The sequence below is a fragment of the Trichechus manatus genome, unplaced genomic scaffold (assembly GCF_000243295.1).
Source record: "Trichechus manatus latirostris isolate Lorelei unplaced genomic scaffold, TriManLat1.0 scaffold00019, whole genome shotgun sequence".
NCBI lineage: Eukaryota > Metazoa > Chordata > Mammalia > Sirenia > Trichechidae > Trichechus > Trichechus manatus.
The window spans coordinates 5,383,406-5,405,062 of record NW_004443955.1 but is presented as its reverse complement, the minus strand read 5'-3'; the positions used below and the strand labels follow the sequence as shown (position 1 = coordinate 5,405,062).

The 21,657-nt window shown below is 38.8% G+C and overlaps 1 protein-coding gene across 5 annotated transcripts in view; it reads right to left on the bottom strand.

The window, feature by feature from the left end:
* The window catches only part of UBE3A (ubiquitin protein ligase E3A), a 134,912-nt gene that overhangs the window by 95,049 nt on the left and 18,206 nt on the right, over positions 1-21,657 (bottom strand). Inside the window, exon 1 of one of the 5 annotated variants that reach the window (XM_023727847.1) lies at positions 2,729-4,176. The exons of the other annotated variants lie outside the window; for them this stretch is intronic. The gene's annotated coding sequence lies outside the window, so the exon portion shown is untranslated. Of the gene's footprint in view, positions 1-2,728; positions 4,177-21,657 lie in introns of those variants that run through there. 5 annotated transcript variants of the gene reach the window in all.

The following is a 21,657-nucleotide window of genomic DNA, read 5'->3' as shown; positions in this document are numbered from 1 at the left end:
TTTTTCCTCAGAGTTGTATCCAAGTGTTTGTCTTCAATTTCGCTGATTCTGTCTTCCATCATTTCAAACCAGCTCCTCTGCCCTTCTATGACACTATTTCTGAAATCTTGTTGTTTATCTTTTGGGTTTCTAATTGTTGTTTTTCTATGATTTCTAGTTGTGAATTTATTTTGGCATTTTGTTCCCGCATTATTTTCCTGAATTCTTCCATTGTTTTGTCTGTATTTTCAATGAATTTTTCTATTTTTTCCTCACTTTTGTCTGCTTTTTGCCTCAACTCTTGATAGCTCTGAATATTAGAGATTTGAATTCGCTATCAGGTAGTTCTAGTGTCTTTTCTTCTACTGGAAAGTCATCTGGTGTTTTATTCTGGATGGCTACAGGAACCATCCTGTCCTGTTTTTGTATACATTTTGACACTGTCTCCTGTGTTTAGGATATTCAACAGTTATTTTCCTCATTTACTGATTGTACAGTTGTTTGTTTCGTCCTGCTTTTTTGTTTTATTTGGTTATGTCTGAGCAGGCAGGCTGTGTGTCGTTTTTTGCTCGTCTCTGGGCACTATACTTTTCGCCTCCTTGTCCAACAGGCAGGGTCAGTCGCAGAGGTATGGTGCAGCAGGGCAGTTCCAGCTGACGGGCAGTTGCTGGGATGGGTTGTTTGTGGCGTGTACTAGGGCTGACACTGTGGGTTGGGAATCAGTGCACAGGGAGGTTCCGGCAGTCCGTGCCTGTCCTGCCTGGAGGTGTGATGTTCAGCGCACGGTACAAGTAGGCAGAACGGAGGGGGAAGACTGTGACATGTGGAGCTAAGATGGGTATGGGAAAGATGAGAGAGATACAGATGCCAAAAACAAACAAAAAAGAGTACTAAGGGAGCTTGCCACTGGAGTGGAGAGATTAGAGACCGAGAAATGGAGACAAACAAAAAGAAAAAACGAAAAGAAAAAGCATAAAATAAATAAAAATCAGAGAAAAAAACAGAAAACCCCCAGGGATCTCACCAGTGTGGCTGCGAACACTGAGGAAGTGGCTCCCAGGACGCAAAGTACAGCCTGGCTAGAAGAGGTAGAGGCATCACATAGCACCAGGTACTTAGGAGACAGGAGGAGAAGATAAGTATAGAAAAAATAGAAACTGAGAAATGAAGAAAGACAAAAACAGAAAAAGAGGAAGAAAAGAAAAACGAAATGCCCCCAAGGGATCCCACTGCACGGATGTGCAGACTGAGGACGTAGCTCCCAAGCCACACAGTACAGCCTGGCTAGAAGGCTTTGCCAAGTCGAGAAAAGAAAAAGAAAACAAAAACAAGCAAATCAAAACAGAATAAATTAAAACAAATAAAAAAAAGCCTCAGGGATCCCACCAGCGTGGCAGCACAGGCTGGGAAGCAGTTCTACAGTCGATCGGCATTTCACAGCCTTTCAGGAAGAAGAAAAGATGGCACACGGAGCCAGGTGTTTGAGAGAAAGGAGGGGGAGATGGTGAGAAGTATGGAAGAAACCAAAAGAAGCAGAAAACAGCAACACCAGCAAGAAACAAATGGCCATTTGTGGGCGAGTGGAATCTAAGCGGAACATGGTTGAAGCCAGTGTCTCCCAGCCAGGAGACTGTGGCCCCAGGAAGTAGAGTAGGCCAAGTAGGGGGTGAATTACGGTGGAGGATGGGAAAGCATACATCACTAGTTACTGCTTGTTCTGTCTCCTGCTGGGAGCTCCGTGAAGCTGCTCTTCTGTACTTCGTGTTTGCCAATCTCCGACAGGAGTCCAAGATGGCAAATCCGTGCTGCATTAGCTGGGACCTCTGTACGTATCTCTCCTCGCTCTCTGCTCTCTGTCAGTTTCTTATTCCATTCTGTGCTTGGCTGAGTTCTTTATCTCTTCATTTGATGCTTAGGGTTTCAGGATTGACGTTTGTCTCTGTTTGACTTAGTTTTTCAGGTCTGTGCTGTGGAGGGACGGCGTGGTGCTTCTGTCTATAGTGCCATGTTACCTAGACGTCTCTTTTCCTTTTGATGCTAGGTCATAAAAATGTCATGCACTTTCACCTTGCTCTGCTGGAATCCAGCTACCATACTACGAGGAGGACAAGCAGCCACACATAAACACCATATGTTGGAATTCAGGACCAGTGATCTACCTGAGATCCTAGGTGACAGACAGCATCAACCTCCAGATGTGTGAGCAAGTCTTCAAATAATTCCAGCCTCCAGTCATCAAGTTACACACACCCTACTCCCCCTCATCCCACCAAGACATGCCAGCTGACATACCTGAAGCCAAGACAAACTCTCCTCACCAATGTCTGCCCAAATCATACGTTCATGAGCAATATAAACAACTGCTGATGTTTCAAGCCACTGAGTTTGGGGTGGTTTGTTACAAGCAACAGATAACTGGAACAACATACTAAATTCTAATTAAAAATACTATATTATTAGAATCTAGTTAATAATATACATGTTAGGAGTAAAGTATACTACCATCTGCAACTTACTTCAGAAAGCATAAAAAAAAAGACAAATTAGTAGATGCGTAGAGGGAAGAAAAGATGAACAGATATGAGTGGAAATACAGTAAATGTTAATTACAGCATTATAGTGAACAATTATTTCAAAATCTGTGCAAGTTTGAAAATTTTACAATTATTTCAACTCTTCTGTAAATTTGAAAAGTTTTACAACAAGAATTTCATCATAATAAAAAAGTGAAATAAAAGCATTTTCTTACAAATAAAAGCTGAGAAACTTCTTGGCAAGTAGACCTGTACTTTAGAACTGTTAAAGGAAGTTGTTCAACCACAAGGAAAATAACACCAGACAGAAACTTGGATCTACACAAAGAAATGAGAGTAAAAAAATGTAAATATTTGGGTAAATACAAAGAATGTTTTTCTTACTTTAGTTTTTTAAAAAAGATAATTGACTACTTAAAGAAATAACTACAGAATGTATTATGGAATTCATAAAACATGTAGAAATAAAATGTAAGACCAGAGTGAGCATGTCAGCAAGATGGCTGAATAAGCAGCTGCAAATTCCGTCTCCTCACAGAAAAAGTAGAAAACAAGCAAAATCTATAAAAATCAACTTTGCCAGAACTCTGGGGAACAGTCAAAGATTTACAGCAACCAAGTGAATGCTAGATCAAGAAAAAGGCAACTTAAAAACAGCAGAAAAGTTTTGTGGCTTTCTTACTTGCCTGTATTCTACCCCTCTCCAGCTCTACAGCAGTGTTAGAAGACAACAGTCTGCATTCCTACTGTAGGAACCTGGTTCCAGGTTCCAAAGGAAGCAGAATAGACATTACTTGCAAATTATTATGTCATCTGTTCTAATCTGTCTAATAGCTACCAGAAGGGATGACACAAGGCATTCTATTTGTTTCGCCTATCTCTGAACTCACTCACGGTAGAGGAATGGCACAGACATTGCTGGAAAACACTGTAAGGCAAACAACCCATAGATGTCTGGGGCAAAAAAGTACAACTGAGACTTAAAATAGCATCTAAGGCCTAGGGGAAAGCTGGGGAAAGAGTTTCTTTAGGAAATTAAACGAACAACAACATAAAACCATTGCCATCGAGTCGATTCCAACTCATAGTGACACCACAGGACACAGCAGAACTGCTTGGCGGATTCGAACTGCTGACCTTCTGGTTAGCAGTCGAACTCTTAAACACTGCGCCACCAGAGCTCCTTTAGGAAATTAGGGCATTAAAGAATACAAGTTTATACAAGAGGATTTAGAAAGCCAGGCCCAAACCAGGGAAAGACATATGCTCATTAAAAGATTTTAGAAAACCCCAAGCTTGCATCTCAGGCCAATCTCTAGGCTCAGGGTAAGAATGACTAAGTGTTAAAGCAGAATTTCAGCACAACATTAAACTATGAAGACTGGGAAAAGTGGTTTTATTGGGTTTTTTGTTTGTCTGCTTTATTTGTTTATTTGTTTTGACTCCTGACATTCAACAAAATCTCTGTCAAAACACTAACTGAACACAAGCTAAATGAAGAGAGATTTCAGTAAAGACAAACAACAAGGATTACTGTTTTTGCAAGTAGTTCGGAAAAGCCTCTAAATCAAGAGACTACTACAGCCTTCAACAATTAAAAAAAAGAACAAACCCTAGGCAAGGGGAAGACTCTGATTTACAGTTACCATATTATAATACTCAAGTGTCCAGGCTTCAAAAAAAGAAAATCACAAGGCATACAATTAAACAGGAAAGGATAATCCATACAAAAGTAAAAAAAAAAAAAAAAATTTCCTGTGGAATCCCAGATATTAGATTTCCTGGTTAAAGATTTTAAAACAACTGTCTTAAACATGCTCAAAGATGTAAAGAAAGACATGGACAAAGAACTAAGGGATTTCAGGAAAAACACATATAAACAAAATGAGAATATTAATTAAAAAAATTATAAAAAGAAAACAAACTCTGAAGCTGAAAAGGATAATCATAAATTCACTACAGGGGTTCAACAGTAGATTTGAGCATTCAGAAGAAACAATTAGCGACTTGAAGATAGGACAGTTGGAATTCTCCATTCTGAGCAGCAGAAAGAAACAAAGACTGAAGAAAAGTGAACACAATCTAATGGACCTGTGGGGCACCATCAAGCAAACATAACCTTATGGGAGTCCAAGGAGGAGAAAAGAGGAAGTGTAATGGATTTTTTTTTATGTGGCCTTTCTGGCTCTGGGTTTGCAATTCTCCCAAAACAATTGGTCAGGCCACCATCTGCCAAAGGACTGATCGTTTTGCAATCCACATAAGCGGTTTCCAAGGACTGGTTGGTTCCTATCTGCATAACCACCTTACAGGGGACTGGTCAATTTGCTAGCCACATAAATGGCCTGCAACGGATTAGTCAGTTTGCTATCTGCATATGTGTCTTGCAAGAGTTGGTTGGTCTGCTATCAACCTTTACGCAGATTGGTTGGGGGAGCCCCACCCAGTCTAGCCTTTACAAGGGTTGCAGGAGGAGGGGGGCTCCAGTGACTGATAAAAATTGTAGAATGCAGAGGTTCAGATGGGGTTTCCTGATTGGCAACAGCCAAAAGGGAGTGTGTCCTCTGGACATGGGGCACTGTGCTGAAAACCTCCTAGAACAGTTGTAATGCAGGTCAAGGGCTGTAACACTGAGCTGGTAACACCAAAGACAGAAACAGCGGTAAGCACAGCAGAGCCGAGCAGCAGAGAAATGGTGGCAGTGTGAGCAGCGGGAACCATGAGACCGGCAGATGGCAGTGGTGGGCAGAGGTAGCCCATAGAGCGAAGCTGGGCACCACCAGGCAGGAGGTCACCAACGGACCTGGGCACCTCCAGGCAGGCGGTGGCCAACAGAGCAGAAGCTTGGGCATACACCACACAGGGGTTGCCCGCAAAATAGTTTTGCCTCAAGAGCTGTAGTAATGCCAGTGTAACCCTGGAACTGGCCTAGGGTTGTGTCAAAGCTGCTGGTTGAGAGCTGGACCAGGAAGCAAAGGGTGCCAGACTGCCAAAAAAAGTGAGAGAGAGAGAAAACAAACATAGCCACGCCACACCTGACCTGACGACACATCTGAGAGAGACACTTGCTGAAATCTGATCCATGGCGTGCCCACCCAGTGACACAGAAATGGACATGGGTAATTTGGGAAGAGTGAGCAGGTCCCCTTTTAGACATAAGTGGATTCCTTTCATACAATGCCAACTGTGAAACTTGTGAGGGTGGAGGGGCCCAGTTTACCTCAAATCTGATCCCGTTGTTACTTTTTTTAATTGTACTTTAGATAAAGGTTTATAGAACTAGTTTCTCATTCAACAATATACGTAATGTTTTGCGACATTAGTTGCCAACCCCATAACACGTCAACACTCTCCCCTGGCTCAATCTTGGGTTCCCCATTACCAGCTTTCCTGTCCTCTCCTGCTTTCTCGTCCTTGCCCCTGGGCTGATGTGTCTGTTTAGTCTTTTGTTTTATGGGTCTGTCTAATCTTTGGCTGAAGGGTGAACCTCAGCAATGACTTCAGTACTAAGCTAAAAGGGTGTCTGGGGGCCAAACTCTCAGGGTTTCTCCAATCTGTCAGACAGTAAGTCTGGTCTTTTTTGTGAGTTAGAATTTTGATCTATATTTTTCTTCAGCTCTGTCCGGGACTCTCTGTTGTGATCCCTGTCAGAGCAGTCAGTGGTGGTAGCTGGGGCACCATCTAATTGTGCTAGACTCAGTCCGGTGGAGGGTGTGGTAGATGTGGTCTGTTAGTCCTTTGGACTCTTTTCCTTGTGTCTTTGGTTTTCTTCATTCTCCCTTGCTCCAGACAGGGTGAGACCAGTGGAGCAACTTAGATGACCGTTCACAAGCTTTTAAGACCCCATGTTCCTGTTGTTGACTGTTTGCATTCTATAAGTAATCTGTTCCAGTTGTTTACTGTTTACCTTCTATAAATAATAACAGCTTTCAATTGTCAACACTCTGTAAAGTGTGTGTGTGACTCAACTGGATTGGATAGCAGAGTCCACATCCTAGCAGTCCCATGACTGTTTGGGATTTAGAGTACAACCTGTGTGTGTATGTACACATATGAGCATATGCACAGAGTCTAGTGGGATAAAGAATATTTGAAGAAATAACATCCAAAAACTTCCCAAATTTGATGAAACACATGAATCTACACATCCAAGCAGCTACAAGTAGGCTAAACTCAAAGAGATTCATAATAAGACATAATATAATTAAACTGTTGAAATTTAAAAGCAAAGCATCTTGAAAGCAGCAACAGAGACTTGTCACAATACCAGCGATGTTCATTAATGTTAACAGCCATTTTCTTATCAGAAAACATGGAGGCAAGAAAGCAATGGGATAACATACTTAAAGTGCTGAAAGAAAACAATTTGTCAGGAATTCAACAGCCAGCAAAACAAACCTTCAAAAATGAGGGCAAAATGAAGATATTTCAAGATACGTTGTGACTACTACACCAATCTATCTCAAGGGTATCCCTTGCCCTCGGTGGCTTCCTACTTCACCAAATGTGATATTCTCCTTCGGTGATTGATCCCTCTTGATGACATGTCTAAAAACAAGTGAGTTAGACAATGTTCTGTTGTGATCCATAAGGTTTTCATCAGCTAATTTTTAGAAGTAGATCACCTGACCCTTCTTCCTAGTCTGTCTTAGTGTGGAAGATCTGCTGAATTCTGTCCACCATGGATGACTCTGCTGGTATTTGAAATAATGGTGGCATAGCTTCCAGCATCACAGCAGAATGGGAGCCACCAAAGTACAATAGAACTGACAGATGAGTCGTGGAAACCACATTAAGAGAAGGGGGTGGGGGACACAGAATTCTCTCAACTGATGCAGAAAAGGCATTTGACCAATTAAAAACAAACCAAAAAACCCTTTCATGATAAAAACAATCAGCAAACTAAAGATAGAATAGAAACTCCTCAAAATGATAAAGGCATTTATGAAAAATCCACAACTAACATCATACTCCCTGGTGAAAAACTGAAAGCTGAGGTACAAGAATAACTGCTTTCACCACTGCTATTCAACACTGTACTGGAAGTTCTAGTCAGAGAAACTAGGCAAGAAATAAAAGGCATCTAAATAAAAAATAAACCTATCTCTATTCACAGATGACATGCTCCTATATAGAGAAAGTCCAAAGAATCTACAAGAAAGCTACTAGGGCTAATAAATGAATTAACCAAAGTTGCAGGGTACAAGGTCAACCCACAAAAATCAGTTGAGTTTCTATACACCAGCAATGAAGAATCTTAAAAGGAAATAAATTAATTCCATTTACAACAGCATCTAAAAGAGTAAAATACCTAAGAATAAATTTAACCAGGGAGGTGAAAGATCTGTATATTGGAAACTACAAAATATTGTTGAAAGAAATTAAAGACCTAAATAGACGGAAAGACACAAATGTTCATGGACTGGACTGAAAGATGGTATTTTTAAGATGTCAAGACTATACTATACAAAGCAATCTATAGATTCAACACAATCTGTATAAAAATTCCACCAGCATTTTCTCTGCATTAATGAAAAAGCCAATCCTAAAATTCCTAAGTAATTGCAAGGGACCCTGAATAGCTAAAACAATCTTCATGAACAATGTTAGAAGACACACATTCCCAATTTTAAAACAAAATATAAAGCTTCAATAATCAAAACGGTGGTACTGGCATAAGGATAGACATACAGACCAATGTAACAGAATTGAAAGGCCATAAATAAACCCAATTGATATTTGACTAGGGTGCCAAATCAATTCAACGAGAAAAGTCTCTTGAACAAATGGTGCTGGGACAACTGTATTTCTGTATGCAAAAGAATAAAATTAAAAACCCTGCTATATACATACAACAAACTATTATTCAGCTATACATAGGAAAGAAGTTTTGATAAATACTACGACATGGCGAACCCTTAAAAACATTATGCTAAGTGAAATAAGCCAGGCACAAAAGGACAAATTGTTTGATCCCACGTATTTTAAACATCTAGAATAGTAAACTCAGAGACAAAAAGTAGATTAGGGGTTACCAGGTACTGGGAGCAGTGGTGAATAGAAGTTAATTCTTAATGAGTACGGAGTTTCTGTTTGGGGTGATGAAAAAGTTTTAGAAATAATAGTGGCGATGGCTGCACAACATTGTAAATGTAATTAATGCCACTGAAATGCACTTAAACATGGTTAAAATGGCAAATTTTGTTATATGTATTTTACCACAATAAAATTTTAAAAGCGTAACATCACAATAGCAAAAAGTACAAGGGAGGATAAATGTTCTAAAATTCTTACATTATAGAGGAAGAGGTATAGTGTTTTTGAAAGTAGGCTGAGATAAAGACGCGCATCATAAATCCTAGAGCAATCACTTAAAAAAAACAGAGAACAAAGAGGGATAGCTTAATAAGCTGATAGTGAAGATAAAGTCCAAAAAAAAAAAAAAAAAGCTTAATTAGTCCAAAAGAAAACGGAAAAGAAATAATAATTAAAAAAAAGAATAGATGGGACAAATAGAAAATAGAAAAAAAGTTAAGTCTTAAAGACTACTGCACTGACAACTAAAATAAATTTAAATGAACTGAACATTCTAATTGAAATGCAGTGTCTACAAAAATGTAGTAAAAGCAAGAAGCAACTATATACTGTCTAAAAAAAAAACATTAAGTAGGACAACAGATATTAAAAGTAAAACGATAGAAAAACACATAATATGCAAGCACTGATCATAAGAAAGGGGGGTGTTTATATTATAACCAAAGTAAACTTTACAACAAAGAACATTACTAGAGATAAAAAGGGTCATTTCATAATCATCCGAGCTTCAAAATATATGAGGCAAAAAAATGAAAGAACTGAAAGGAAAAATAGTAAATTCGCAATTACAGTTGGAGATTTCAACATTCCTCTCTGGGTAATTAATAAGTAGCCAGAAAATCAGTAATGCTAGAGAAGAAATATTTCCAATACATATATCTAACAAAGGACTTGTATTCTGAAAAGAAAAAAAAATGTGCAAAATAGTTGAACAGACACAAAAGAAGATATACACAGAGCCAATAAGCACGTGAAAATGTCTATCATTCGTCATCAGGGAACTGTAAATAAAAACCACAATGAGATATCACTACATATCCATTTGAAGGCCTACAATTAAAGACCTGGAGAATTAAATGTTGACAATGATTAGAAGGAATTGGAACTCTGATACATTGCTAGCGGGAATGTAAAATTGTATATAACCATTTGAAAAATAATTTGTCAGTTCTTTATAAACTTAAACATCCACTTATCATTTGACCTAGCAATTCCAATGTATGATGTGTTCTCTAGAGAAATAAAAATATATGTTCACACAAAGAAAGGAGCTCTGGTGGCACAGCAGTTAAGCACTTGGCTGCTAACCAAAAAGGTCGGTAGTTCGAACCCACCAGCTGCTCCGCAGAAGACAGATGTGGCAGTCTGTTATCGTAAAGATTACAGCCTTGGAAATCCTATGCGGCGGTTCTACTCTGTCCTATGAGGTTGCTATGAGTCAGAACAGACTCTACAGCAGCAGAGTTTTTTTTTTTTTTTGGTTTCATACAAAGACAAGGGTACCTTTATTCACAACACCTTAAAACTGGAAACAATCTAAATATTCACCAACAAACAAGCAAACAAACTACAATATAGCCATATTACACAATAAAAAGAAATAAACTAATGATACACACTACATTGATGAATTTTAAAAACATTACGCTAAGTGAAAGAAGGCAGACAAAGAAGAGTATATACTATATGATTCCCTTCCATATAATTCGAGAACAGGCAAAACTGATTCATGGTGACAGAAAGCAGATCACTGGTTGCCTGGAGCCAGCAGAGGGATGACTACAAAGGGACATGAAAGAACTTCTTGTGATATAGGTAGTCCCCAGGCTACGAATGTCCAACTTACATACAACCTGTAGTTACAAACCAACCCCCGTAAGTCCTATTACATTAAAAATTTGAAGCACATACAATGGTTTGTAATAACAGGCACTACTTTACAACATGCATCAAAACATTATTATTACTGTATTATTATGTTAAAGATGTTTTAGTGTATCTGGAAATATTTATTTTTTTATGCATAGAAAGGTATACAAAATATACCAAGACAAACATTTCACTGACATTAGATACAAACCGTACCTAACTCTTCCAACTTACGTACAAACTCAATTTAAAGACAGACTTAGGAAGGAACGGAACTCGTTCATAATCCAGGGGCTGCCTATAACTCAAATCTCTATCTTGACTGTGGCAGTAATTAACAGTGTATATTATTTGTTAAAATACAATTAATTGTACACTTAAAATGAGTGCATTTCTTTGATGCAAACTATACCTCTAAACAATTTTGTTTTTTAAAACTTTATGAAAAACTAATATATAATAATGTAGCATTTTAAATCACTGGAGAAAGGTTTCCTTAAGTGCTTGAGAAAATCAGGTATCCAAGTAGAAGAAAATAAAAGATAGATATTATTTTCATGTGATATTCAAAAATATGCCAAATGCAACACAGATCTAAACCCAAATTATACTGTATTAAAAAATATGCTAAATGTATTACTGATTGTTCTAGTTATCTAGTGCTGCTATAAGAGAAATCCACAAGCGGATGGCTTTAACAAAGACAAGTTTATTCTCCACAGTCCAAATTCAGGGCATCAGCTCCAAGAGAAGGCTTTCTCTCTCTGTCAGCTCTGGAGGAAGGTTCTTGCGATGCATCAGTCTTCTATTGGTCTCGGAGTTATCTCAGCGCAGGAACCTCAGGTCCAAAGGACGCGCTCTGCTCCCTGCACTGCTTTCTTGGTGGTGTGAGGTTCCCATGTGTCTCTGTTAGCTTCTTTTATATCTCAAAAGAGAATGGATTAAGACACTGTCCAATCTTGTATACCTCATCAGTATAACTGCCGCTAATTCATCTTATTAGATCATAGTGATTGAATTTACAGCACATAACGAAATCACATCAGATTACAAAATAGTACACAATTATACAATACTGGGAATCATGACCCAGTCAAGTTGACAGATATTTTTGGGGGACACAATTCAATCGATGACACTGATCTAAGTCTATAAATCTAAACATACAAAGTAAAATCATAAAGTGCTAAAAGAAAATACAAGACCTTATTTTTACATAAGATTTCAAACGGCAGCTCGAAAAAACAAACTAAAGTACTACAATGACGTGCAAAAACCTAAAGATAAAAAACCAACAGGCAAGAACACACTCAGCATTTCTCAAGGTGAAAGAACTAAAGAAAAAATTCAAGCCTCAAGTTGCAATACTGAAGGATTCTATGGGGAAAATATTAAACAACAGAGGAAGCATCAAAAAAAGACGGAAAGAATACAAGACTCACCATACCAAAAAGAGATGGTTGACGTTTAACCACCTCAGGAGGCAGCAAAAGATCAAGAACCAACGGTACTGAGGAAGTCCAAGCTGCACTGAAGGCACTGGCGAAAAACAAGATCCAAGAATTGACAGAATACCAATTGAGATGTTTCAACAAATGGATGCAGCACTGGAAGTGCTCACTTGCCTATGCCAAGAAATCTGGAAGACAGTTACCTGGCCAATCGACTGGAAGAGATCCATATTTCTGCCTATTCCCAAGAAAGGTGATCCAACCGAATGTGGAAATTATCAAACAATATCATTAATACCTCACGCCAAGTAAAATTTTGTTGAAGATCATTCAAAAGCAGCTGCAGCAGTATACTGACAGGGAACTGCCAGAAATTCAAGCCGAATTCAGAAGAGGACATGGAACCAGGAATATCATTGCTGATGTCAGATGGATCCTGGCTGAAAGCAGAAAATACCAGAAAGATGTTTACCTGTGTTTTACTGACTATGCAAAGGCATTCGACCACGTGGATCATAACAAATTATGGATAACACTGTGAAGAACGGGAATTCCAGAACACTTAATTGTGCTCATGAGGAACCTGTACATAGATCAAAAGGTAGTGGTTCAAACAGAACAAGAGGATACTGAACGGTTTAAAGTCAGGAAAGGTGTGCATCAGGGTTGTATCCTTTCACCATACTTATTCAATCTGCATGCTGAGCAAATAATCCAAGAAGCTGGACTATATGAAGAAGAACGGAGCATCAGGATTGGAGAAAGACTCATTAACCTGTGTTATACATATGACACAACTTGTTAGCTGAAAGTGAAGAAGACTGCAAGCACTTACTGACAAAAATCAAATGCCACAGCCTTCAGTATGGATTACACCTCAACATAAAGAAAACAAAAATACTCACAACTGGACCAGTAAGCAACATCATGATAAACAGAGAAAAGATTGAAGTTGTCAAGGATTTCATTTTATTTGGATCTGCAATCAACACCTATGGAAGCAACAGTCAAGAAATCAAAAGACGTACTGCACTGGGCAAATCTACTGCAAAAGACCTATATAAGGGTTGAAAAGCAAAGATGTCACCTTGAAGACTAAGATGTGCCTGACCCAAGCCATGGTGTTTTCAATCACCTCATATGCATATGAAAGCTAGATGATGAATAAAGAAGACCAAAGAAGAGTTGACACCTCTGAATTGCAGTGTTGGCGAAGAATACTGAATATACCATGGACTGCCAAAACAACAAACAAATCTGTCCTGGAGGAAGTATGCCCAGAATGCTACTTAGAAGCAAGAATGGCAAGACTATGTCTCACATACTTTGGACATGTGATCAGGAGGGATCAGTCCCTGAAGAAGGACATCATGCTTGGTAAAGCAGAGGGTCAGGGAAGAGAAAGACCCTCAACAAGATGGACTGACACAGTGGCTTCAACAATGGGCTCAAGCATAACAACGATTGTGAGGATGGTGCAGGACCAGCAGTGTTTTATTCTGTTGTACGTAGGGTCGCTATGAGTCGTAACTGACTCGATGGCACCTAACAACAACAATTTTTATATAATCTTTGTAAACATGATGAAACTCAGAAACCATAAAAAATGGACAGATTTGCCTATGTAAATTTTTTCATATGACTAGATATTATAAAATTAATAGATAAATAGCAGACGAGGATGAAGTATTTGAAAATTATAATAAACATAATAAAAATAGGGGAAAAAACTCCCAGCAATTACATGAGGCTGTCCTGGTGGCGCAGTGGTTAAGAAATCAGCTGCTAACCAAAAGTCTGGCAGTTCAAATCCACCAGCGACTCCTTGGAAGAAACCCTATGGGGTCGCTATAGTCAGAATCGATTCGACAGCAATGGGTATGGGTATCTACAGATATGAGGCATTGGTGGTTCAGTGGTAAATTCTCACCTTCCACATGGGAGACCTGGGTTCAATTTCTGGGCAATACATCTTATGCACAACCACCACCCGCCTGTCAAAAGAAGCTTCAGTGTTACTACTGATGCTGAACAGTTTTCAGCAGAGCTTCCAGACTAAGATAAACTAGGACAAAAAGCTTGGTGATTTACTTCCAAAACTCAGGCAATGAAAACCCTTCAGATCACAAGAGTTCAATCTATAACCACATTTTGTTCCTGCGTGTGTTGCAGGGGCCAACTCCACAGTAGCTAACAATACCAACAGACTAGAAAAAATACTGAATTTCATGGATGTAAAAATTCAAGTATCTTCAGCAATGAGGTAAGAGTAGTTTGATACACTGTTTATGCGAATGAAACCTACTAAAAAACATTTTTAAAGGGTCATTAGCAGTATCTATCAGATTTTTAAATTCACATAGCCTAACAGCCTAATAATACTAATTGTAGAAATCTACCTTACAGAAATAACAGCAAATATTATTGCTTATAATAGCAAAAAAAATGAAAACAACCTAAATTCTGCAATAGGGAAAGGGTTTCATAATATATTATGAACTCTCAGGTTAGTTTTTTTTTAGCTCAGTGCTAAAGAATGATGGAACACATCAGATTTTTAGTCTCCCATCTCAAGTTCACTCCAGGACAAATGTTCATTAAGGCCTAATTTCCCCTACATTTTTCCTTTCTTGCATGTTTTCCTTTCTTTTTTGTTAAGTTTATACAGTAAAATGATGTTTAGTTATGTGGGCATCTGATGTGATGCAGTAATTAAAAAGAATGAATAAACTCCATTCTGTCAGATGATCAGGTTAAAATCTTGATTTTATCTTTACTCTTCCCTTTATTTTATACTTACATCTAGTGTCTTATTGAATCCCGTGGGCACTACTTTCAACATACCAAGAATTCAACCATTTCTCACCACCCTCAATGGCATCATCCTGTCCATCCACTATCATCTCATATCTGTATTACTGCAATAGCCTCCTAATGGTCTTCCTCATTCTGCCCTTGCCCCCTTTCAATCTATACTCAACAAAGCAGCCAACATGGTCTTGCTAAAATACAAGGTAGACCTTTTCACTCCTCTGCTCAAAAACCTCCAATGGTTTCCCATTTCATTCAAGGGCAATAAAAGTCAAAGTCCTTACTATGACCAAATGATCTTCCTTATCTGTCTCTCCCTCTTTCCCATCATTTATTTTTCTAACATTGTTCCTTAAACACACCAGGAACTCTCCCATGTCAGGGTTTCCATACTCATTGTGCCCTTTGCCTGAAATGCTCTTCTGCAGACAGTCACATGGCTAATTCTCATCTCCTTCTGTCCTGTACTCAAGTTAGTTACTGTCTCCGAGGTTTTCTTGGCTATCCTATCTAAAATTTCCACTCATCCCTGCATCCCCAAACACTTTATATCTCACATTTCCTATTTATTTACTTAGCACTAAGGAGACAATATATTTTACATATCTTGTTTATCATCTCTTAGAATTCTCCCACTAGAAGTTCCAAGAAGGAAAGAGTTTTGGTTGGTTTTGAAAACTGCTATCCCACCAGCACCTAGAACAACTGTTGTTAGAGTATGAAATGTGACTCGATCCTGCACCATTCCATGACTGGTTGTGAATCAGACCATTGTGACCCATAGAGTAACCATTGGCTGATTTTTTGGAAGTAAATCACCAGGACTGTCTAGTTTGTCTTAGTCTGGAAGCTCTGCTGAAAGCTGTTCAGCATCATAGCAACAAACAAGCTTCCACTGCCCGATGGATGGTAGCTGCACATGAGGTGCACTGGCCAGGAACTGAACCAAGTCAAAAGTGAGAATTCTACCACTGAACCACCACTGCCTCCACAGTACACTGTAGCACTCAATAAATATTTGCTATGTGAATGAGGTAGGTGTGAACATAGCCACTCACCTTAAAAGACTGCCATAACATATCATAAAGAGAAAAAAACAAATTGTAGAAAATACAAGATTAACATTCAAAAATTTATACATAATGAACAATCTGAAAATGAAACTACAAAAAATGACTACATTTGTAATAAAAAAAGAATACTCTGAAATAGGCTTAACAAAAGAAGTGCAAGACTTATACACGGCAAACTACAAAACATGAAAAATTAAAGGCTTAAGTAAATGGAAAGACAGTCCATGTTCATGAATCAATAGATATGCATTAAAATAGCAATACTCCTGAAATTAATCTACAGATTCAACACAATCCCTATCAAAATCAACAGCTGCTGTTTTTGCAAAAACTGACAAGCTAATCCTAAAATTCATAGGAAACTGCACGGAAGCCAAGACAGTCAAAATGACCTTGAAAAGGAACCAAACTGGAGGGACTCATACGTTCCAACTTCACAGTTTACTACAAAGCTACAATAATCAAGACAGTATGGTACTGGCACAAGGACAGACATACAGATCAACAGAATTAGAATTGAGAATGCAGAAATAAATCCTTGTATTTATGGGTAACTGATTTCCAAAATGGGTGCCAACACAATTCCAAGGGGGGAAAGAATAGTCTTTACAACAAATGGTGCTGGGACAAGCGTATTTTCACATAAAAAAGAATGAAGTTAGACCTCTACCTCACCCTATATACAAAAATTAACTCAAAAATGGATTATAGACCTAAATGTAAAAGTTAAAACTAAAATCTTTTAAAAGAGAACACAGGAATAAATCTTTGTGACCCTGGATTAATCAATGGTTTCTTAAAGACACCAAACACACAAGTGACAAAAGAGAGGAATAAACTGGCCTTCAATAAAATTTAAAACATATGCGTTTCAAAGAAAACCATCAAGAAAGTGAAAAAGCTTGTGAGCTGCCATCTAAGATGCATCAATTGGTCCCAACCCACTCGGAGCTAAGGAGAATGAAGAACACCAAAGACGTAAGGAAAATATTACCCCAAGAGACAAAAGGGCCACATAAACCAGAGACACCATCAGCCTGAGACCAGAAGAACCAGACGGTGCCCGGCTACCACCAAAGACCACCCTGACCGGGAAAACAACAGAGAATCCTAACGGAGCAGGAGAAAAGTGTGGAGCAGAACTCAAATTCACATAAAAAGACCACACTGAATGGTCTCACTGAGACTGGAGGAACCCTCGAAGCCATGGCCCCCAGATGCTCTGTTAACCCAGAACTAATACCATTCCTGAAGCTCACTCTTCAGACAAGGATTAGACTGGACTATAAAGCATAAAATGATAGAAAGAGTGTGCCTCTTAGTTCAAGTGACTGCATGAGACCAAATGGGTGACTCCTGTCCAGAGGCAGAATGAGAAGGCAGAAAGGGACAGAAGCTGGTTAGATGGACACAGGAAACCTGGGGTGGAAAGGGGCAGTCTGCTGTCACACTGTAAGGATTGCAACTAGTGTCACATAACAATATGTATATAAATTTTTGTATGAGAAATTAACTTGAGCTGTAAATTTTCACCTAAAGCACAATGAAAAAAAGAAAGTGAAAAAATAACCCAAAAAATGGGAGAAAATATTTGTAAACCATGTATCTGATAAGGAACTTGCATCCAGAATATATAAAGAACTCTTACAATCCAATAATAAAAATAACCCAATTTAAAAATGGGCAATTGTAAATAATGCTGCAATGAACACTGGTGTACAGGAATCTGTATGCATTCCTGCTTTTAAGTCTCTTGGGTATATAAGTGAAATTGTTGAGTCATATGGTATTTCTATTTTTCACTTTTTGAAGAAGTGTCAATCTACGTTTTCCATAGCAGCTGCACAATTTTACATGCCTACCAGCAATGCACTGAGATTCCAATTTCTCCATTTCTCCACAGTCTTGCCAACGTTTCTATCCTGTATTCAAACAAATACTAATACATGAATGTTCACAGCAACAGTATTCAGAATACCCAAAAGGTGGAAATAGCCAAATATCCATCAATAAATGAACAGATAAACAAAATGTGGTATACACACACAATCAGTGGTGCAAACAGTCCCTGGGTGGTGCAAATGTGCTCAGCTACTAACTGAAAAGCTGGTGGTTCGAATCCACCCAAACGCTCCTTGGAAGAAAGGATTGGTAATTTACATCCAAAAGGTCACAGCCATTGAAAACCCTATGGAGAACAGTTCTACTCTGAAACAAATCGGGTTGCTATGAGTCATAATCCACTCAAGGGTAACTTTTTTTTTTTTTTTTTGGTGGTATAAATGGTTAATGTACTTGGCTGCTAACAGAAAGATTGTTAGTTTGAGTCCACCCAGGGGAGCCTCAGAGGAAAGACCTGGCAATCCACTAAAAAATTCAACTACTGAAAACCCTATAAAGCACAGTTCTACTCTGAAACACACAGGGTCACCAGGAGTCAGAATCAACTCGACATCAACTTTTTTTTTAAAGAGAAATTATGTTCTGACATATGCTGTGATGTGGATGAACACTGAAAACATTACACTGAGTGAAATAAGTCAAACACAAAGATAAATGTTATATAATCCCACTTACGTGAAATAGAATATACAAATAAATACATATATACAAAAGATTATTGTTCACATAGCAGACAATCTACTTCTGCAAAATCCCAACTGAAAACTGCATGAAACACAGTTCTACTGATACACATTGCATTGCCATCAAGTCAGAGCTGACGCGACAGCAAATTTTTTTTTTTTTTTAAACGGACTGGTGCAATAGGAAAAGTCACAGCTGAAGAGGTACAGTTTCTGTCTGAACTGATGAAAAACTTTTGGAAGTGGATAGTGGCTATGGTAGCACAACATGATAAATTCAATATTGAATTGTACACTTAAAAACAGTTAACATGGCAAATGTTTCATTATATATATTTTACCAAGATAAAATTAAAACAAAAAAAAACCTTGTTGTTGTTGTTATGTGCTATCGAGTTGGTTCCAACTCATAGTGTCCCTGTGTACAACAGAAGGAAACATTGCCCAGTCCTGCGCAATCCTCACAATCATTATTATGCTTGAGCCCACTGTTGCAGCCACTGTGTCAATCCATCTAGCTGAGGGTTCTCATGGACTGAATTATGACCCCCCAAAAATGTATCAATTTGGTTGGGCCGTGATTCCCAGTATTGTGTGATTTTCCTGTATGTTGTAAATCTTGCTTCTATGCTGTTAATAAGGGAGGACGGATGGCAGTTGTGTTAGTGACGCAGGACTCAATCTACAAGACTGGATTGTGTCCTGAGGCAATATCCTGAGATATAAAAGAGAAAAGTGAGCAGAGAGACAGGGAGACCTCTTACCACCCAGAAAGCAGTGCCAGGAGCACAGTGTGTCCTTTGGGCCCAGGGTCCCCACGCGGAGAAACTCCTAGTCTGGGTGAACATTGATGAGAAGACCGACAGAGAGAGAAAGCCTTCCCCTGGAGCTGACACCCTGAATTTGGACTTTTAGCCTACTTTACAGTAAAGAAATAAACTTCTCTTTGTTAAAGCCATCCACCTGTGGCATTTCTGTTACAGCAGCACTAGACGAGTAAGACAAGGGTCTTCCTCTTTTTTGCTGGCCCTCTACTTTACCAAGCATGATGTCCTTCTCCAAGGTCTGATCCCTCCTGATAACATGTCCAAAGTATGCGAGATGTAGTCTTGCCATTCTTGCTTCTAAGTAGCATTCTGGGAGTACTTCCTCCAAGACAGATCTGTTCGTTGTTTTGGCAGTCCATGTTATATTTAATATTCTTCGCCAACACCACAATTCAAAGGCGTCAATTCTTCTTCGATCATCTTTATTCACTGTCCAGCTTTCACATGCATATGAGACAACTGAAAATATCATCGCATGGGTCAGGCACACCTTAGTCTTCAAGCTGACATCTTTGCTTTTCAACACTTTAAAGAGGTCCTTCGCAGCAGATTTGCCCACTGTAATATGTCATTTGATTTCTTGACTGCTGCTTCCATGGGTGTTGACTGTGGATCCAAGTAAAATGAAATCCCTGACAACTTCAATCTTCTCTGTTTATCATGATGTTGCTTACTGGTCCAGTTGTGAGGATTTCTGTTTTCTTTATGTCGAGGTGTAATCCATACTGAAGCCTGTGGTCTTTGATCTTCATCAGTGCTTCAACTCTTCACTTTCAGCTAGCAAAGCTGTGTCATCTGCATACCACAGGTTTTTAATGAATCTTCCTCCAATCCTGATGCCCCGCTCTTCTTCATGCAGTCCAGCTTCTCAGGTTATATACTCAGCATACAGCCGGAATAAGTATGGTGATAGGATACAACCCTGACGCATGCCTTTCCTGAATTTAAACCACACAGTATCCCTTGTTCTGTTCGAATGACTGCCTCTTGATCTATATACAGGTTCCTCATGAGCACAACTAAGTGTTCTGGAATTCCTGTTCTTTGCAATGTTATCCATAATTTGTTATAATCCACAGTCAAACACCTCTGCATAGTCAATAAAACACAGGTAAACGTCTTTCTGGTATTCTCTGCTTTCAGCCAGGATCCATCTGACATCAGCAACAATATCCCTGGTTCTACGAACTCTTCTGAATCCAGTTTCAATTTCTGGCAGTTCCCTGTTGATATACTGCTGCAGCTGCTTTTGAATCATCTTCAGCAAAATTTTACTTGTGTGTGATATCAATATTTGGACAACCTATCTTGGGAAAAGGCATAAATACAGATCTCTTCCAGTCGGTTGGCCAGGTAGCTGTCTTCCAAATTTCTTGGCACAGACGAGTGAGCTCTTCTAGCACTGCATCTGTTTGCTGAAACATCTCAACTGGTATTCCATCAATTCTTGGAGCCCTGTTTTTCACCAATGCCTTCAGCGTCGCTTGGACTTCTTCCTTCAGCACCATGGTTCCTGATCATATGCAACCTCCTGAAATGGCTGAAAATCCACCAATTCTTTTTGGTATAGTGACTCTGTGTATTCCTTCCATCTTCTTTTGATGCTTCCTGCGTCGTTTAATATTTTCCCCATAGAATCACTGAATGTTGCAACTCGAGGCTTGAATTTTTTCTTCAGTTCTTTCAGCTTCAGAAATGCCTAGTGTGTTCTTCTCTTTTGTTTTTCTAACTCCAGGTCTTCGCACATGTCATAATACTTTGTCTTCTCAAGCCGCCCTTTGAAATCTTCTTTTCAACTCTTTTACTGCATCATTTCTTCCTTTTGCTTTAGCTACTCGACGTTCAAGACCCCATTTCTTAAAACATAGGCATCACCAAAGAAGACACTGAGGTGGCTAACAGACATGTGAGGAAATGCTTGTGATGGCTAGCCGTTAGAGAAATGCAAATCAAAACTACAATGAGATACCATCTCACCTCCACATTACTGGCACGTATCAAAAAATCATAAAATAACAAATGTTGGAGAGGCTGCGGGGAGACTGGAACTCTTATGCACTGTTGGTAGGAATGCAAAATAATACAACCATTTTGGAAAATGATATGGTGCTTCCTTAAAAAGCTGGAAATAGAAATACCATACAATCCAGCTATCCCACTCCTAGGAATGTCCTAGAGAAGAGTCATCACACAAATAGACATATGCACACCCATGTTCATTGCAGCACTGCTCACAATACAAAAAAGATGAAAACAACCTAAATGCCCATTAACAGATGAATGCATAAACTATGGTACATACACGCAATGGAATACTACGTAACAATAAAGAACAATGATGAACCTGCGAAACATCTCACAGTTTGGATGAATCTAGAGGGCATTATGCTAAGTGAAATAAGTCAATCACAAAAGGACAAATACTGTATGAG